The following is a 19,581-nucleotide window of genomic DNA, read 5'->3' on the forward strand; positions in this document are numbered from 1 at the left end:
TTGTTGCTTTCATTTTGTCTTATTTCACTTGTTGTTTTATGTCTTTACCAAAATGAAATGATCATGAGAATAAAAATTTTACATTCTCAAAAGAAATCTCCATTAAAGAAATACAACCAACATAAACATTCAATTCAGTGCATCTTCTTTAGGGGAAAACAAATCAAGGTACATCAAATCATGTGGGTTTTAACCCAGGCTGGATCCACACTGCCCTATATCCCAGGATCTGATCTCAGATTATCTGCTTTGAACTGGAATATATGAATCTACACTGTTAGATAATCTGGGATCAGATCCTACAATATAGAGCAGTGTACGAGAGTTATCCTGAAAGTAAGATTTCAAGATTTTTAAAAAAATACAAATAATGAATATATTTTAATTTACACGGATTGTTGTGTAGGTATTACGTTATTTTTTCCACATAATCACCATTCAGTTCAATACATTTTGTCATCAATGGGATGTGTCTTTCACTCCGCCTTTTTCAGCCAGTTCATAATTTTGATTTTCATCTTGTCGTCATTGGAAAAGTGTTTTCCACCAAGGTGTTTCTTCTATTTAGTGAACAGATGATAGTCACTGTGTGCAACTTAAAACATCTCAACCAAATGGAGTCTAAAACTCTTGTGTTGAATGAGCGGTGTGTGGATGCACATTGTCATGGAGACAAACTCCTGCCATCAGCATCCCATGATGTTTGTTTTGGATGGCTCTGCAAAGTTTCATCATGGTCTAACAATATATCCCATACACATTCTGTCACATGCTGTCTTGACATTATGTCCTCTCCATAAATTGAAGCAATTTCGTGATGAATCATAGCATTGTTCATGCCCTTTGCATTTAGGTAATGTATTACACCGCAAATTTCTCACTTGGAGGGAAATGGAATGAGGACGTTCATCTCTAATCTTCACCACAATGCCAGTCAATGAGCTACTGATGACTGGCACTGCTCATTCGCTTCCGCTGGCTTTCCACTACATGGCAGTAATACCAACTTCCCCTGAGAAAAGTCCCCATAAGAAGTACATGCCTTGTAACCTTACTTTCCAGATAACCCTCGTAGATCCAGGTCCCTTCCACACAGCTGAATAAAATCCTACATGGTAGTGTGGACTCTGATAACCCAGTTCTATACAGTTGTTTTTCGCTTCAGGTAATTTCTACCCTTGAACTGTCTTTGATGGGTTGAGGAGAGTATTTATGAAGGACATGAAGATGTGATTTATTTATTTACCATATTTATACCCCGCCCTTCTCAACTCTGAAAGGGACTCAAGGCAGTTTTACACACAGGCAACTATTCAATGCCATAAAAACATACAATAAAAATAAAAATACACATGAAAAAAATTAAAAACATTAAATGCACTCTTAAAACCATGCCATCCACAATCATAATCTGGGGCCATTCCAGTAGTCATTGCATATATTCCGTATCCATCTATTGCACTATGAGTATTCCCTGAAGGCTTGATCCCAAAGCCACGTTTTCACTTTCTTTCTGAAGGCCAGGAGGGAGGGGGCTGATCTAAAATCACAGCTGAGGGGCCACCACTGAGAAGGGCTTGTCTCTCGTCCCTACCAGTTGCACCTGTGAAGGAGGTGGGACTGAGAGCAGGGCCTCCCTAGAAGATCTTAAACTTCACAATGGTTCATAGAGAGAGATACATTTGGACAGAAAATAGCTATAGCCTTAGCTCTGGTTTAGTAATTGAACCCGTTTCAGTTGAAAAGTGGAAATCCCCGAACCTCTTTATAAGTTCTTCAAAACAGATTCCTTTGCATACTATTCAGATTGGTTTTCAATTCAAACAATAAGTGTTGACCTTAGAAATACGTTAAATTATGGCAATGCCGGCTGCCTTTACCTAAGTTTTTAAAATCCAATTAAAATAATTAACACATCCCTCTCGTTTGTCCTTCATGCAGGGTTATGCAATATCCCTGTGATGCTACATATGAGACACTCGCCAATATCAATATAAACTCATTAAGAGATAATAATTTTAACTTCACTGTAATGAATGCAAGGACAAGTGGAGATTAACTTTTCATCAGTATGATTTGTTGTTGCTGTTGCTTCATAACACCAAGTTGGCTTCGATTTATGGTGACCCTCCAAATGAGAGATGGCCAAGAGCCCTGGTCAGCAGTAGCCCTGCTCAGGGCATGCAAACACAAGGATGTGGCTTCCTTGACTTTCAAAGAGGATTGGTGTCTCACCAATCTACATTTCTAGGATTCCATAACATTGAGCCGTGACAGCTAAAGTGGTGTCAAACTGCATTCATTCTACTGTGAGTTTTCTGGTGCAGTGAGAGCTAATAACTGGATCTTTCTGCTCCCGATCCACTACACCATTCTATCTCTACCTCACTACCTCTGAGGATGCTTGCCAAAGTGCAGGCGAAACGTCAGGAGAGAATGCCTCTAGACCATGGCCATACAGCCCGAAAAAACCTGCAACAAACCATTCTATCTCTGTTTGATTCATTTAATCTTTTTTAGTTACTATTCCTGTGTTGTCATTTCTAAATCAATCTGCAAATGTGTTCTGTTGAACAACAAGATTTATTTATTTGTAAACATAAAGTCATTTCCCAAAAGGCCCAGGTTCTGAACCTATTATTCAGCTGCTTATATTTTCTCCCTATTCTTTAAGTGAGACTGTCTCAAACCAGAAATTTATGTGCATTACGGGCTTTCTTCCCTCTCCCCTCTCCCACTTTTGGCAAGCAAGCAACGAACAAATTAGTTATATGAGTGTGGGTAAGGGGCTTGCCAGCTCCCCCTTCCACTTCACACTGAAAACTCATTAAAATTGTGGCTAGTCAGCTAATCCAAAATAAAACACCTGTTTGCCAAATATACACAGCTGGATGGTGTACATTGCATCTGATCCATCTGCAAAGCATATGCCATGTTCAGTACCCATGGCTTTGTGACTTTATTCTATCTTGTTTGGGGGGAGAGATTCAATATACAGCAGTTAAGAGTCTTAAAACAATTAAACATGCAAAACGATATACGTGATCTACAAGGAGAGCTTTGGATTTGTCTCTCAAATAGCAGGAACAAGTTAACCAACAAAGAGGTGGTAGTGGCTCTACACCACTATAACATTTCTTGTTGGTGTTGAGAGGACCTGAGATAACAGGCTTTAGCTGCTTGTGAGGCCCCTTCTCCACTGCCAAATAAAACCCAGATTATCTTCTTTGAACTGGATTATCTGGCAGTGCAGACTCATATAATCCAGTTCAAAGCAGATAATGTGGATTACTTGATTATATGGCAATGTAGAAGGAACCTGACTTGGGACCACGTGAAGAAGGATCTGTGACAATTAATAAAGAGCAACACTCAAAAAGCAGGGGATACAGTATCATAGATACAGATACAGTATCATAGATTTGAAAGGGACCCCTAAAGAAGGACAATGATATTTTGCATGTTCCAGAGTAGGCAAACCAGACAATCTCTACATCAACACTGACAAAGAAACAAGAAGAAATACTGTTTACCCACAAGCATGAAGGAATTACATATATTAGAAACCAACAATTTCTCATTACTTTATTTTCCAGATCATGAGACTGGGCCTCAGCAACACGTGGCAGGATGGCTAGTCATATATAAATTTCTATATATAAATCAGAGTATGCAAATATTAATCAAAGATTGTTATTTAATGATGATCTCTTTCTTTTGGGGAGTGTATGTATGGTACTATTAATGAGGAGATATTGGAAATATAGATATTGATTTATGTATAAATTGAATGTACTTTACAAGCACTGAAATGTATAGAAAAATCAGGCTCTCTCTGTATCGGAAATCCAAGCTGCTGTCCAGGCACAGCAAGAGGGGAGCTGAACATTTCAGAAGAGGGGGACATGTTATCTGAACATTCCAGAGACAGAGACTGGTACCGAGCCCAGCGTCTAACTTCTAAGTAAGGAGCCTCATGACAGGTCAAAGTAGGCTCCTTGATTGATGAATGTTAGCTGTAAGCTGTATGCTGTTCTTCAAGAAAGAAATACACAGACATGCCTTTTGTATGTTGGAAGATAGAATTTGATATTTCTGTGATGCTAAAGTGACATAGAGAATGATGTCAATGGATGTAGAAACATGTTCTTTGTTTGCCTGCAATTGGAGGGTATAAAAGCCATAGTCAACGTCTTTATCATTTGCTCTGGATGCTTTTGGACATAGCTCCACTCCAGAGCCCCAGCTGGAAATAAAATCTGTGCTTTTGAGACCTCCGGAATTCTCTTTGTCTCTTTTCCTCAAACCTTCTCCCTGCCATTTCACTATATATATAGGCTCTATTTCAGAGAAAAGAACTAGCAGAACCACCTCTCTTACTAAGGAAATCATATAAAATTAGTTATTATTAAATGCTGTTAAATCAACTTCCACTTAAGTCAACCCTGTGAATGAGAGACTTCCAAGTCACCCTGTTATCAACAGCTCTGCTCAGGCCTTACAGATTCATGATGTCACCATAAGTCTTAAATGTACACATACACAGACAGACACATAGCCATCCTTCAAGAGCATCATTAGATGAGGTGACTGTGCCATCCTTTCTCTAATAATGAGCTTTGTGGCAAGAAAAAGAACAGAAAAGAAATACCAAAATCTTATTTTAGAGAGCAGACAACATATTCCAGCTGCATTAACAGAGAAAACAAGCACTGCCTGCCTTGTTCCTAGTGTGTTCTCCAAAGTGACATTTAAGCTAAACAAGATGGCTCAGGGAATGAGCCTCCACAGTCATTTTAAAAGGGGAGGAGAAAAAACCCCAGACTTATGTGTGAATTTATAGCTTGCTTTCCTCTTGGAACTCATCATATCTTCAAAAGATTTCTGCTTAGAGAAGGAGGAGGAGGAGGAGGAGAAGGGGGTCGAGATGGGAGAGGCAAATGAATCCGACCGTAAGCAGCCATTTAGAAATGCTGCATCCATAAGCTGCCATTTGTGAGCAATATATGCAAATGATAGGGCTGGAAGGATTTGGTTCTATGGGAAATGCTTAAACTGCCATCCGAGTGTTTATTACCGGAATCATCTCAGGGAGGCTGATTTTAAACACCTGTGATCTGCAGTGTAATTCAGGAACAGAAGCAAACTCTTCAAAAGGCCTGCTTTATTCCCCATCCTATCCGCTTTAAGTTGCTCTGCTGCAATAAACGGTGTGCATATGGATTTGGAACATGCACAGAATAGATAGAGAGGAATCAAAGCGGTGCCTATCAGCCCAACAAAGAAAGCTAGTAAGAGGAAGCACAGTTTAGCTTCCTCTTACTAGCCCTATACAATACAGTTTGAATCCCTATACAATACAGTTTGAATCATAAGGAGAGGCCAATGGGCAATAGAAACCCGTATGACTTAGGATTCATCTACAATGTAGAATGAATGTAATATTATGCCACTTTAACTGCCATGGTTCAAAGCTATGGAATTATGGGAGCTATAGTTTTACAAGGACTTTAGCCTTCTCTGCTAGAGTGCTGGTGCCTTACCAAACTACAACTCTATGATTCCATAGCATGGAACAATGGCAGTTAAAGTGGAGTCAAAGTGCATTAGTAATATTATTTTTTGTGTGTCAGGAGTGACTTGAGAAACTACAAGTTGCATCTGGTGTGAGAGAATTGGCTGTCTGCAAGGATGTTACCCAGGGGCTACCTGGATGTTTTGATATTTTACCTTCCTCATGTCCCCGCATGAGGAGCTGGAGCTGACAGAGGGAGCTCATTCATTCTCTCCTCGGATTCAAACCTCCAGTCTGTCAGTCTTCAGTCTGGGTTTAACTCATTGCACCACTGGGGGCTTTTAATAATATTATTAATAAATAAACTTTATTTATTCTCTGTCCTCACTCTTCAAAGGGACTTGGGGCAACTTACAACAACTCGGAGTGGCTTACAAAGAGCAGATGATGCGTCCTAAGAAAGTTATTTGCAGCACACTGCTATGTATACTTACTCAAAACTTAGTCCTTACTATGTTCAGTAGGGCTTACTCTTCAGCAAGTTCTTAAAAAGATTGTGGCCAAATTGCCCCCCCCCCCCCCCGATGTATACATATAATTACACATGTTTGAAGGTACATGAGCAGTTGAGTAGTAATTTCACTAAAAGTAATACTTAAATATATCCATCATCATTTAGGCTTTAGACACACAGTTAAATATTATTGATCATTTGCAGTTATGTGCATCCATGTGTTCCTATATTATACCCCAAAGTGAAGGTAGCATGAAAAGGGTGGGAGATTAAGTACAAAATAGCACTTGAGTTTCTAATTACCGGGGCTGCTTTTTAATTGTTTTTTTTTTTTCAAGGAAAGCCACAAGCAAATTGCAAGGCATCCATTTTTATAGCATTACAAACTTCCGAGCTTCTTGACGTGAATATGGTAATTTTTATTTTCGTTTTACACCCTCTCAAGATGTCTTGTTAAAAAGCATTTTATTGGGGATGCTAAAATCCAGTACATTTGATGCCCTTGGCACCTTAAAGATAGTTAAAAGTTCTTCAAAGGAAGAAAAAGAAAGATGCCAGCAATGAATAACTTGCAAATATAAAGAATATGCACATTTTCTTCAGGCTGGTGATATATTTATCTGACTATGGTTCTATGGCTTGCTGTTCTTTTCCTCAAGTGATGACATTGCAGTTTGGCATGGAGGTGCATGTTTTAGTGTTTCCTTCTCCAATCGGCAGGTGTAGCTTCCGCGATGCTGCTCCCATGAAGCTCCATTTACGCGGGCACCTGGATGTGGTTACCTGGCGTCTCGGCTTGCTGTGTTGTTTTAGACAACCAGGTGTAAATGGTCTTTATTTGGAGCAATTAAAATTCCAACATTCGCCTCTCCTGACATGCAATTACTGGAGCTCCGTTGGTTCCACTAATTGCTCTTGCTGAGGACATTGGTGAGAAGCCAATGATTTTGATGGGTAACGGATTATCATTTTTACCCTGCTACCTGTGGAAAAAAAATCATTTGCAAAGTCCCATGTGTAATTAGCACAGCTCATGATTAATTGTCCTGCAAAATTAGCTTCACAGTTGCTTTTATTTTACTGCTTCAAATATTAATTAATGTTAAAGCCGTTCCTTCGGTTTTTTAGCTTTTGAATATTCAGTACGGCTTTGAAAAATTAGTTAAGGGGTTTGAGTTGCATTAGCATGCCGAGGCTTTGATTTCGGAATAAGTATTCTGATTTAGAAGATCACACTCAGGTCATAAATAATTTTTATAAGAGGACAAACAAAACATCAAAGCATCATGGGAAGGCATTCATGCACTAACCAAAAGTAAATTGCCTTGGTAATGATTCATTCCCCCAGTGCTTTTGGGGAAACATCAGCAAATCTGCAAACCGCTTCATTGTGTGGGGCAAAACAATTCCTTACTGACAGGCAATCAATGTATATATTTCCTAATCTGTTAGTATAGGACAAGGGGGGGGGGGGGGGCGACACGATTTTTTAAAAATGCTGCAGTAGTAGCTTTGTAGTAGAAACTCCTCCTTCGAACTTGGATTCTCTGCTTTGTAATGTCAGCTGCCTTTGCTCTATGATCTGTCGGCTGTTAAGTTTGATGGTGCAAACTAGAAAATGCCAAGTGCCTTTCTTTTAATGCCATCTGCCTTAGTGCTCTCGTAACTATTATGCTTAGCCCTCCTTGTTTATGATACGCTGGGAGTGATGCTCCACTGTTGCCTTAAGACTGTAGAATGGGTAGCATAAAAACAAGGAGGACCAATTGAAAAAATGTTGTTGTGGTTTCCTTCAAAGCCTTTGAATGTGTGCTTAACAAACTCTGTACTGGAATCATAGGTTTAGAGGGGCCAGATAGGAGCATGGGGCGGGGATAAAGAATTAATGGCCCTCCAGAAGTTGTTAAACTACAGTTCTCCTCAGGCCCAGTCAGCCTGGGTGAGAGATGATGGCAATAGGAAATCATAGCTATCTGAGGGAGCAGCCCCCATGTTAAGGAAACCATGCAGAATCAAACCAAAATTTTCTTTAGTTGCTATCTTGTTTTCAAAGAGTACTGTCAGCACTTTATAACCAAGGGTCTTGCATCCATGGATTCACCCAACTACGACGGCTGAATGAAAAGTACTGCCTCCACCTTCGTAATTCCTCAACAGATGGCAGAACTGGTATGCGGCAGGTACTGGCTTGTTCAGTAGACTCTCCTCTACAGTTCCATTTTGGCGGGAAGCCTTAGCATTGAACGGTTGTGTTGTTAAAGTGCAAAGTATGGAACCCTGCACAGACGGTCAGTCAATGCGACTTAAGCAACGTGCAGTCATTGAGTTCTTGACAGCGGAAGGTGTCACCCCAAAGGAGATTCATCAGAGAATGCAAGCTGTTTATGGTGATTGTGTTGATGTGAGTACTGTGCGGCATTGGACGAGTAAGTTTAAAGATGTTGAGGTGGGAACATCTGACTTGCATGACAAACAGAGTTGGACATCCTGTGACAGCAACCACTGAGTTTCACAAGCAAAAGGTTGACAGATTGATTCAGGATGATTGTCGTATCACAGAGAGAAAATTCAAGCATAATCCGCATTTCACAAGAATGTGTGTCACATTATTGCTTTGCTTGGCTATTGGAAGGTCTGTGCACAATGGGTACCCAGGATGCCTGAAATGAAAGCGCACAGATTTGAAACTTCAGCGACTGGATCTCACCACCTTACGAAATTCTCCATATAGTCCAGATTTAGCACCGTCTGACTTCCATCTGTTCCCAATAATGAAAGAAGATCTGTGGGGACATCACTATGCTTCTGATTAAGATGTTGAGAGAACTGTGAGATGCTGGTCGCGGAAACAGAATGTCGACTTCTTCCATGACAGCTTCAGAAAATTTGTTCATTGTTTACAGAAATGTATCCAATTGTCTGGTGATTATGTGGAAAAGCGAATAGTGGTAGTTAAAGAGCACATTCTAAGGATTATTTCTATGTTTGAATTATTAGAATATTTCCATCCAAACCCAAATAACGAAGGTGGAGGCATTACTTTTCATTCAAACCCTTGTATAACTTGAAAATATTCAGAAGGGATTTCCAAAAAGCTAACATTGTTTTTGCTATTTGCTGAGCAGTGTGCAGATGTTGACCCCAGGCCTGGAGCCACCTATGACCACAGCATCACACAAGAGTCCAGAGTATAAGCAAACAAACACATTAAATATATGAAAAAAGCAGGAAATAAAAAAGGAGATGGATAATCCAAAAAAGATTTAGCAATAGGTGATAGCCACACAGGAATCCAAATGTCTCATAAAAAAAAATCCAAAGGTAACACAGTCCAGGATTAGTCAAAACTCACAAGTACAGCAGAAATCCATAAATAACAGGTATACTTAGAAAAACTTGAGCAAAAATAATAAAACAAGAATATAGAAAACTTCCAAGATGAACCCAAAACCAGGATTTGACTTGACACAATAATTCAGGCCTAGATTCTCCCTTGAATACCAATGTTGCTTGAACTAAATATAAGGTAAACAACTGGCCGTTAATAAAAAATCATGAAGTCATGTCGTTTTCCATGAATTTTCTCTATCTCTTTCCCATGTACTCTCTTGGACCTACAGAGCCGATTCTCAGCTCTGAACTGTAAACAAAGACTTTTACTTATCTCCGAAATACCTTGAGAGTTTCCCGTTTCACTTAATTCTTCTTTGCTCCACCCTTTATCTAATGATGTTGTTTCTGGCTCCTGTGATTTACCTTGGAGCTCAGCACTGCCTGAGCCAGTTTCATTTCTCTGGTCTGAATCTTCAACACTTTGAACCTGGCCTGAATCTGCTTCACTTTGAACTCCAGGAAATTCCATAACTCCTTCTGAATCGTCAGTGAACCCATCATCAGCCTCTAGCTGAGGCTAAGCTACAACTGCGGATATGTAGGCTGCATAGTGCATACCATGATGTAGATCATGGCTCAGCATTTTATATGTGGTTTTAATTTGCTTGATAGATTTTTATGAATATTAATTATTTATATGCATACATTGTTTATATTTTTATGACATGTGTTTTACTGTTTACCTGTGCGGGATTGAATTTTTGCCGAATCTGTAAGCTGCCTTGAGTCCCCTCTCGGGTCGAGAAAGGCGGGGTAGAAATGAAGTAAATAAATAATAAATAAATTTCAGTTGAGTATGTTTTATGAACCCAAATTATTTTTTAAAATAAAAAATTGAAGGGAAGTATTTCTGAAACTAAAAGGATAGTCATTAGGTGCCAAGTTTTCTGTGACCCCCACATTCATTTACACAACCCCATATGGGGTCACTGCCTACAGTTCAAGAAGATTTGCACCAGACCACAATCGCTCCCTCTGCTAGCCAGGCGTAGTTGTACAGTCAAATAATATTAGACTCTGATACCCCTTCTACACTGGCAGATAATCCAAGTTATCAAAGCAAAAAAAATCCACATTATCTGATTTGAACTGGATTATCTTTATCTACACTACCATATAATCCAGTTCAAAGCAGAAATGTGGATTTTATATAACTGTGTAGAAGGGGCCTGAGTATTGGATGGAGCTTCTATGGAACAAAGAAAATGAAGATTGCACTTGAGACAAAAGCCCAGTTTTAAGAATGCATCTTTACTACAGGCAAATGTGTAGAAGTAAGGCCACAAGGGACTTTTTAGTCTATGAAAAGCTTGAGACATACAGTACTTAAAACCTCTTTTCCTCTCAGTGGTTCTCAACCTGGGGCCTCCAGATGTTTTTGGCCTTCAACTCCCAAAAAACCCAACAGCTTCTAATATCCTTCCCTCCAATGAGCAGTCGGGCTTTATTTCCTGGAGGATGGACTGGTTGGATCTTCTTGCAGTCCAAGGCACTCTCAGAATTTTCCTCCAACACCACAGTTCAAAAGTGTCTACTTTCCTTTGCTCACCCTTCCTTATGGTCCAGCTCTCACATCCATAGGTTACTACAGGGAATACCATTGCTTTAACTATGCGGATCTTTGTTGCCAGTGTGATGTCTCTACTCTTTACTATTTTATCGAGATTAGTAATTGCTCTCCTCCCAAGAAGTAAGCGCCTTCTGATTTCCTGGCTGCAGTCTGCGTCTGCAGTAATCTTTGCACCTAGAAATACAAAGTCTGTCACAGCCTCCACATTTCCCCCCTCTATTTGCCAGTTATCAATCAGTCCAGTTGCCATAATCTTGGGATTTTTTATGTTTAACTGCAATCCAGCTTTTGCACTTTCTTGTTTCATCTTGATTAGAAGGCTCCTCAGCTCCTCCTTGCTTTCGGTTATCAAAGTGGTGTCATCTGCATATCTAAGGTTGTTAATGTTTCTTCCAGCAATTTTAACCCCAGCCTTGCATTCATCAAGCCCTGGACGTTGCATAATATGCAAGTTGAATAGGTTGGGTGAGAGTATACAACCCTGCTGTACGCCTTTCCCAATCTTGAACTAGTCTGATAAATGAGGACAATTGGAGGGAATTGGCAAAAGCTAGTTGCTGAAGTGCCTCCTGAAAAAGAAAATGTGCCTCATGTCAGGAGGAGATCAGGGAGTTCTCTTAGAAGAGAAGATCCTCTCCTGTTTCTGCACAATATGTCCCTGGTAGGAGTCAAAGGCAATCCTCTTTTGCAGACATCAAAGTCCAGACAAGTGTCTTGCGTGAAAGAATACTGTCTTATACCATAGGGTCTCACTGGAGGACTAAGAGAGGCCCATAAACATATGGGTTGGGGACATTTTTTGAGCATGGTAAATGAGACTGTGGATATACATTCATATGATAGTGTTCTAGAATAAATGTCATATGCTCTCCCTCCAGTGTAGAATACTAGGAAGATTAGAAGTTACCTGGCTGCAATCTATCATGAGATAAAAACCCATATTTTTGGTAGGAATAAAATAGTTCTGTTTATTCTTGGGTCTGCTCTGAAATGAAAACGTAGTCTGTAGTAGACCTTCAAATTTTTGATAGTCTCTCCTCCAGAGCATGGAAGGGTCCAGGTATACTTTTAGACAGATTGAACTTGTATTGTCGAAGGCTTTCATGGCTGGAATCACTAAGTTCTTGTGGGTTTTTTCGGGCTATATGGCCATGTTCTAGAGGCGTTTCTCCTGACGTTTCGCCTGCATCTATGGCAAGCATCCTCAGAGGTAGTGAGGTCTGTTGGAACTGGGAAAAGGGTTTATATATCTGTGGAATGACCAGGTGAGACAAAGGACTTTTGTCAGTTGGGCTAGGTGTGAATATTTCAACTGACTACCTTGATTAGCATACAATGGGCTGACTGTGCCTGGAGCAAACTCTTCTTGAAAGGTAATTAGATGTCCTTGCCTGTTTCCTCTGCTGTTTTTGCTCATAAAGGGGAGGTAGCTAAAATTGCAATTCTGCTTTAGGGGGTGCCAGAACATCAGCAACACAGGAACTTTCCTCCACCCCCCCCCCCCCCGAAACAAAAACTGTCATCTCCTAAGGAAGAACTAGAGGAGAGACTATCAAAGATTTGAAGGTCTATTACAAGGACTCTCTTTGGGAGGGAAACCTGAGGAAGTATCCCATCCGCCCCGCTTGTTATAGTGACACTTCTCTCCCCTAGACCCTCACCTTGATTATAGGTTATTGTGTGCTCAGCACATTAGCTGACGTATATATCCGGCACAAAGAATAAATGAATGCAAATCAACATTGATTCTATTAAAAATGTCAACTTTATATTTACCACTGTATTAAAGCACTGCTTGATACTCAATAATGTCAAGAGTGAAAGCAACTTTGAGGTTACATTGTCTGGGGCATGAAGTATCAAACAAATATATTTCTTCTATTATGTTAAATTTTTCTGGAATAATGTATCATTTTTTATTACCCTGATCATCTATGTTTGCAGGAAAATAGCCTGCTTAGTCTCTATCTCTCTCATTCACACACACACATGCACACATACTTGTCTCAAGTTGCCAAGGCAAATAGAAATCGATGAAAGTAGCCAAAGTGCTGAAGTCATTTCAATAAGTGAACAGCTCATTAATTTAAATATTCCACCTGACATTGTTAGGGGCTTGTTAAAAGCAAGGTCTGTACACTCCCTGGACTTCAAAAATTATACCAACAGCATTATGGCTATTGCTATGGTTTTGCAGCAGCAAACATATTTTATACACATGGTTTGAACAGACTTTACAGTAGCTCAACATTAGATACCAGAAACCTGTAAAAAGAATGCCAAATTCTGCAAAAGATGATTAGGTGTTTGCACAGGCTTGAGTTGCACTGCTGCGCCTCATTGTCTACAATGCATATATAGGTCTTCAGTGTAATATTTGGGGAAGGGGCATTCTATGCACTCATCTTGTGGTTGTCTCTCCCATTCTTTGAACTGTATTAGGAAATCTCAGCAAATATGCCTTTAAGTCATTTGATCTGCAAATGGTCAATTTGTTGTTGAAGGCTTTGAATCACTGGGTTGACGTGAGTTTTCTGGGCTGTATGGCCAGGTTCCAGAAGCATTCTCTCCTGATGTTTTGCCTACATCTATGGCAGGCATCCTCAGAGGTTGTGAGGTTTGTTGGAAACTAGGCAAGTGGGGTTTATATATCTGTGGAATGTCCAGGGTGGGAGAAAGAACTCTGGTCTGTTGGAGGCAAATGTGAATGCTGCAATTGATCACCTTGATTAGCATTGAAAAGCCTTGCAGCTTCAAGGCTTGGCTGCTTCCTGCTTGGGGGAATCCTTTATTGGGAGGTGATTAGCTTGCCCTGATTGTTTCTTGTTTGGGATATCCCTATTATTGAGTGATGTTCTTTCTTTACTGTTCTGATTTTAGAGATTTTTAAAAATACTGGTAGCCAGATTTTGTTCATTTTCATGGTTTCCTCCTTTCTGATGAAATGTTCCACATGTTTGTGGATTTCAGTGGCTTCTCTGTGTAGTCAGACATGGCAGTTGTGAGAGTGGTCCAGCATTTCTGTGTTCTCAAATAATATGCTGTGTCCAGGTTGGTTCATCAGGTTCTCTGCTATGGCTGACTTCTCTGGCTGAAGTACTCTGCAGTGCCTTTCATGTTCCTTGATTCGTGTTTGGGCAATGCTGCGTTTGGTGGTCCCTATGTAGACTTGTCCACAGCTGCATGGTATATGGTAGACTCCTGCAGAGGTGAGAGGATCCCTCTTGTCCTTTGCGGAATGTAGCATTTGTTGGATTTTCTCAGTGAGTCTGTAGATATTTTGTAGGTTGTGTTTCCTCATCAGCTTCCCTATGTGCTCAGTAGTTCCGTTAATGTATGGAAGGAATGCTTTTCTCACCATAGGCCAATTGTTAATACCTTGCCTATCCCATATTTCATTTTTCACTTTTCTTTAGAGCAAATGGCTCTGAAGAATATTTTAAAGAGAAGTTTTGCTTTTGTAGCACACTTTTAACAGGACTTAGTTTGTGATACACAAGTCTAGGTTTTTGGTCAAGATTGAAATCCTGCACATGTACATAAGGCAGCAGTGTTGAATTTGACGGCTTGGACTTACCACAAATATCATACATTTTCTGTGTATGAATAAGGAAAAATAATTAACTTTCATTGAATTCCTCTTCCTTTGCATTCCCCAGTGTTCCTTGTAAAGGTCGGATGAAATCCTGTTGGGCAGTTATGAATGCATAACCTAGAATTACACACTTGTGACTGTTTCATATTCATAGTTTAGTGGTTACATAGTGACTATGAAAGTCCCCCAATAATCACTGACTGGTAAGCAGTCACCGTGATCAGGAGGAAGCAAGTGGCTAATGGCCCCACATCTCATTCCAGTGTGAGAAGGGATTGCAACAGGGATCCTGCTTCTGACAGCTACACTGGAAATCTCTCATGGCAAGTGGTGGAAACAGCCATCACCTTCTTCCTGATTGTAGTGGCTGATTATCAGTAAGGACTGATTATCAATAAGTCATATAACCCAGAATATCAAGGCAGATAATCCACAATAACTGCTTTGAACTGGGTTATCTGAGTCCACACTACCATATAATCGAGTTCAATGTTCATTTTATACAGCTGTGTGGAATGAGTGGAGATGAGGGGTGGAATTCAGTGTGTACACAGTAACTATATTACCATATATGTAAATTCCAAGTGTGATACTGTCCCTTTTTTGGAAGGTTAGGGAAATCTCCAGAACTGTGGAGAAGATGATGATGGGTGCACAGAGAACAGGTCCCCGCCCCCCAGAATGGCTGCCTCACCTTCCCATGAGCAGGAACAATTTGCGTGAAACTGTGTTTGGAGAGATTCCCGATGGTGAGAGGCGAACTGAATCCAACTTGGTGAAAATTAATAGATTTTAATTTTTAACGTTAGTTTCATACTACAAAGCTTTTGGGTTTCCTCCTATGGAATCGTAGCTGGAGAGGGGCGGGCTTGAGGGGCTTCAGCCCCCCCCCCCCCAAATTATCATGGTGGTTCGCGAAAAGGCCTTACTGGTGCATTATTTAAACTGTTATTCATATCATGATCTGATCACCATACTCAATATATCCCATATGCATGGGGGTATTGGGGTAATGATACAAAAGGTTTGCTAGGCTAGACCCTCTTTCACTCAGACTCAGCCCCCCCGAGCCCCCCCCCCCCCCGAAAAAATTCAGCCCCCCCCGAAACGAAATCCTGGCTACGGGCCTGCGTGGGGGGTTGTATTTTGGTGAGGTCCGTTGACTTCAATGCTCAAGAGCTACAGTTCACGCCCTGAGCCACAATCCCCAAGAATCTCGAGTGCCTTTCAACATTGTAGGTTGGTCCTTCTCTTTTCAGACTACCTCATGAAATTTCAAATCCCATGATATCTTAGAATGTAGCTGATGACAATTCAAGTGGGATGATACCAATATAACATTTAGTGGAGTCAACCCTCGTGCTCCCCCACCAATCTGCTCTGGAGGACTGTGTTGCAGTTTTCTTAAATATCTTTTCTCTGCTGACACCACTTTTCTTTTGATAGTGTCAGAGGCCTCATATGGTGACTGGTTGGTTTTTAGTTTTTCTTTACTTTGGACTTCATTTTGGCAATATACACATGCAAGTATGAAAAGTGAAAAGTCATCATAATTCTGCGCTTGTTAGTCAGCTCTGTGGATGCAAGATAATTCATGCTGCTCCTCCCCCAGGGATAAAACTCAGTTTGCAGATGGAGAAAGTTGCAAATACAAAAAGCCATTCCATGGGAAAACACTGGGGGAAAATGTCCCTGCTGTTTTCAAAAATATGCAAATGTGTGCCAGGTCTGTGGGCAATTTAAAATGGGAATCTGTACAAAGGACTGGAGGTGGAGACACAGGAAAATAGAAAAGCCGCATGTTCATCATCTAAGTGAAATAAATGTGCCATCATGTGGGAATGTAATTGGAGGGGTGCGGCAGCTCTGCTGATGTCGGACAGATGTTAGTCCACTGGAGGCAGCCGTTGTGATTGATGGTTATGAATGGCAAGTTTGGAATATGCAAGCTTGTCCCTTTTGCTTTTCGTTTTAGTGCCTTTCTGTTTGCCTACTTAGTAGGAAGCATTCCTTTCCTGAATAAGAATTGCTTTCATGCTGGCTTGGATCCAGTGCATGGGAAATATACTTTCTTTTTGGACTACAGGTCCTAGAATCCACCAGCTAGCATGACTACTGGCCATTTTCTATTATTATTTTAAATGTAATTTGTTTTTTAAACTATTATTACAAAGAAAAGAAGTAAAAAAAGAAAAAAGTACAAATGATATGAACATAGGCATAGACATTTATTTAAATGGGCTGTATTTCTAAAAATGAATTTTCTTGAGTTGACACCCATAAAATAAGCATTCATGCATACCTAAACCAGTGAAATCTACTCCCTCTGACCATTGAGAGACAGGTGGTGAATGTTTATCCAACCAAGCAGTGTAAGCCTTTTTGTAACGCTGGAAGCATATAGAATCCAGTCACGTTCACCCTTAGTTAGTTTCTACATCTCCAGATTTTAATTTAAAACATATGCATCTATACACACTCACCCCTTCCTCTGCACAATCTCATCCAAATGAATACCAAACTGGAGTCAGCCATGTCCTTCAGGTTTTGTGTGTGTGTGTGTGTCAGGAGCGACTTGAGAAACTGCAAGTTGCTTATGGTGTGAAAGAATTGGCTGTCTGCAAGGACGTTGCCCAGGGGAAGCCTGGATGTTTTTGATGTTTTACCATCCTTGTGGGAGGCTTCTCTCATGTGCCCGCATGGGGAGCTGGAGCTGACAGAAGGAGCTCATCCATGCTTTCCCTAGATTCGAACCTGTGACCTGTCAGTCTTCAGTCCTGCCGACAAAAGGATTTAACCCATTGCACCACTGGGGACTCCTTCTAAAAGGCTTACCACTTGTGGTTTATTCTGAACAATGTCCATTGAGGTATTATGTGTTGTTGTTGTACTTGTTGTTATGCACCTTCAAGTCATTTGAGACTTAAGAAGACCTTAAGAAGACCTACTACAGGGTTTTCTTGACAAGCTTTTTTCAAAGATTTACCAATTCCTTTCTCTGAAGCTGAGCGAGTACAACGTGTCCAAGGGCACTCAATAGGTTTCCATGACTGAGCAAGGATTTGAACCCTGGTCTCTAGAAGTCCTAGTTCAACACTCAAACCAATACACAAACCAACAAGGATGCTTCCAGACAGCATCAAAACGCGGGACAAATAAGTGAGGCAAAAAATTGTGGAAAATTTACTTCTTTTTTCATTGACACTCTGAGATACACTGGACTTCATATGTGTTCATGCAAATATCTAAATGTACAGCAAGCAGATTTCTTATTATCTCTCTTCACCCTACTGTAAGTTCAAGCTCTGTTTAATGTCATAAAGATCAGAACAAAGGAAGGCTTGCAGAAAGTTTTCATGGGACTTATTGTATGTCAGCCTGTTCAGCCTGTGATTGTGCTAATTATCAAGTTGCTTTGGATGATGGGAATGACAATGTTGTTCATGTTCAAGTTGATTACTCTGATGGGAATGGGAATGCTGTTCATGAAGATGTTCCTGAAGGGAATGGAAATGATGGTCTGTTTCCTGAGCCTAGTTTTAGGGATGTGGGGCCCGAATGCAGTTCAGTTGATGGCTTAGACAGGCCTGTGTTGCTGCAAAGGGAATCTCGAGGTCTTGAGCCTGGGAGAAGCTCTGAGCTCCAGTCCCAGGGTCAGTTATCTCCAGGTGCAGATTTTAATGAAGCCTTGAACAGATAAAGAGCTTTTAGCCAGCAGAGACAAACAAATAAAAAACTAAGGTGCTTAGCCTGATTAGAGCAGAAGCTAGTAGAGAAACCAAAACTAAGGAAAAATCTGTTCTTAGCTGTTTGGGCAACAAAGTAGATATATAGTGCCAAGTACGAAGTCTAGCTTCAGATGAAGCAACGTTGGATTCACAAATAGTTATTTGTTATGTATATAATTCAGATTGCTTACTGTGTTGTATATTATTATTGGTATGCAGTTTTCCTCAACTCTGTGTTGTGGGAGGGGCTGCAGACCACGTGATCAGATCTGACTATTCGGGACTCAAAATCCATTTTAGAGACAGTATGCTTTTAGAAGTCAATAGAAACAGTATGCTTTACAGGACAGAGACTATTAGGTTTCTCTACTAGCTTCTGCTCTAATGCTTTTAGAAGTCAATAGAAACAGTATGCTTTACAGGACAGAGACTATTAGACTCCCAAACGGTTGCTTTAGACTTTGGACTGTTGATTATAAGAAAGATGCCCTGTGTTATCTGCACAAAGAAACTACTTCAAATCCTATCTGTAACTGGAGTGATAAGAAATATACCTGTATTTATTTATTTATTTAGAAGTTTTATATACCGGTCTTCTTGACCTCCGAGAAGGGACTCAGGCCGGTTCACAATATATGTTCATATACAGTAATATAAAAAACAGCACAGTGCATCATCATTATACATTAAAATATAAAAATATAAAATGCAGTTAAATACATCATCACATTACATAAGCCAAGTCATCAAAAACAGTCAAAATTCATCACCATCCTGTATGCTGAATACATGAAGTTTGTGAGTAAGCCAACTATGTTATTTTAATGAAGACTACTTATTTTTGTCTCCTTAGAGCATGATTTAAAGGCAAATATATTTTAAGGGAGAGTAGATTTTTTGGGGCAACTAAAAAGAACACTTTTGAAACTCTTCTGTTTTTTGTGCACTGGCATATCTTTCTCCCTAACAGATCAAAGAGATATCTAGGTATATCAGTTTAACAGCTGAGAAACCTAATTGCCTTGCATGAATGCCAGTGGATACCACTAAGGAGAACATTGACTCAATTCCTGTTTTCTCAAAAGGTTATGTAGGTTTTCCAAAAGTATTCACATTAAACAGTCCAAGTAGAAGAATGTCTGCCACCTTCCACGGTACACTGTTCTTCCTTAGACAGTTCTTGCCATCTGAAAGTCATTCCCAATGTTAAGTTCAAATCTCCTTTCCTGTAATTTAAATCCATTGGTTTGGGACATGTCATTCGGA

Source organism: Anolis sagrei, chromosome 1, assembly GCF_037176765.1.
Source record: "Anolis sagrei isolate rAnoSag1 chromosome 1, rAnoSag1.mat, whole genome shotgun sequence".
Lineage (NCBI taxonomy): Eukaryota > Metazoa > Chordata > Lepidosauria > Squamata > Dactyloidae > Anolis > Anolis sagrei.